General features: G+C 25.8%; 1 protein-coding gene across 2 annotated transcripts in view; it reads right to left on the reverse strand.

The window, feature by feature from the left end:
- The window catches only part of LOC107638943 (ent-kaurenoic acid oxidase 1), a 6684-nt gene that overhangs the window by 3657 nt on the left and 1210 nt on the right, over positions 1-1817 (reverse strand). The gene's annotated exons all lie outside the window — the stretch shown is intronic.

The following is a 1817-nucleotide window of genomic DNA, read 5'->3' on the forward strand; positions in this document are numbered from 1 at the left end:
CTTAATAGACCCATACTGTCTCCATCATCATTTTGTACTTCATTTCCTTTTTTGTTTCTTGAATTTCTTTCACTCAATTTTTAAAAAATAAAAATAAAAGTAAAAACTCAATTGATATAAGGTTTTAACAAATTATGCATGACCAAAAGATATGTTCAGATTCAAATTGGTAGCACTGCCAAATGGTACTGAAAACATTGCTCCCCTCAAGCTTCATGAATTATAATTATTCTCCACTTTTTCTAAAAAAGAGAAAACTATTCCTACGGAATATGACAGAAGAGCACATAATAGTGAAGAACTTTATGCCATGTAACATAACATTACTATCCATTATGGAAAATTGATCTTTTTGAATAAGATTTCGTTTAGAATGATAAAGTAACATGTCTACTTCCCTTCATTTGTTTTTTGGACTGGATTCACATGCAATGCACTCTATTTTCAATTTTAAATGAATTTCACTCTGAGAATTTTAATCCGTAATTTCTACACTTTTATGGATTTATAATTTGTATGCAATTATAGTATAATAAATGTTTTACATATATATCTAATTATATTTTATTATTATTATTATATTAAAAAATTATACAAATATAAACATATGACCTTTTGCTTTGGATTCTAAAAATATCCAATATTAGGTAATCATATATTTAGGTAGGTAACTTTTCTAGTGAATAATGATTAAAACTTAAAAAATAAAAATGTTAAATACCCGAGAAATTCAATTATCCCAACAATAAAATTAGTTAAATAAATTCTTATTTGTTAACTTTTTTTTTTTAGAAAAAAAATCACATATATCTAAATTACGTATACCATACTAAAAAAATAAAAAATTGACAAAATTAGAACTTTTAATTATTTTATTATTTCTTATGCTGAAGTTTATCTCCAAAATTTATTAATCATCATTAAGTTATATTTATCTCAAATTAATCCACAAAATCCCAAAAATTAAGACAATAATGTGACAGGCCCTAAACCGTAGCCACAAGAAACTAAAAAAAAAAAAAATAGGGCCTAAGCAATTCCAAATAATGGGAGGCCCACACTGCATAACCTGACGTACGTATCCGGACATCAAAACTTAAAAACGGAATATCTTTTCATTTTAATATTTTCCTAAAAAGAAAAAAAATTAATTAAATGATTATTCAATTAGTGAATGTGAAAATCAAGTATTTTTTTTTTTTTACCGAAGATATGGAGACTCGAACCCGCAACCTCTTAATTGAGTATGAGGAGACTATGTCATTTAAGCTATTGCTTCTTGGCAAATCAAGTATTCTTTTGCCAATGAGTAATAGCTCAAATGACATAGTCTTTCCATACTCAATTAAGAGGTTGCGGGTTCGAGTCTCGTATCTTTGGTAAAAAAAAATCAAATATTCTTTTAAAACAAAAAGCTTTGTGTAACTGATTCTTTTTTTTTCTTTTTTCTTTTTTGTAAAGTCTGATTATAAATACGAATCTAGTTTAATCATATCGATTATGAAATTTGATTATAAAGATAAAATTATTCTATATTTTTATACCAATGGTTAATTTTTTTATAATTATGTAGTATGATTTCTTTTTATATTGAAAATTTATCTAGTTTAAATTTATGAAACTTAAATATATTTTTAGGAAAAGTTTAGGGGCAGCAACTTTGTTAAATTCTGGCCAGCATGTAACCAGCAAAGAAAAGTGAGCTATTAGATGAAATCTCACACCATTAAAATCATCATTGATGGCTATTTGATAGCTACAAATCACAAAAGTTACTGGTCCCTAGCATTCCTCATATTTTTATATGTAATATATGA

The sequence above is a fragment of the Arachis ipaensis genome, chromosome B04 (assembly GCF_000816755.2).
Source record: "Arachis ipaensis cultivar K30076 chromosome B04, Araip1.1, whole genome shotgun sequence".
NCBI lineage: Eukaryota > Viridiplantae > Streptophyta > Magnoliopsida > Fabales > Fabaceae > Arachis > Arachis ipaensis.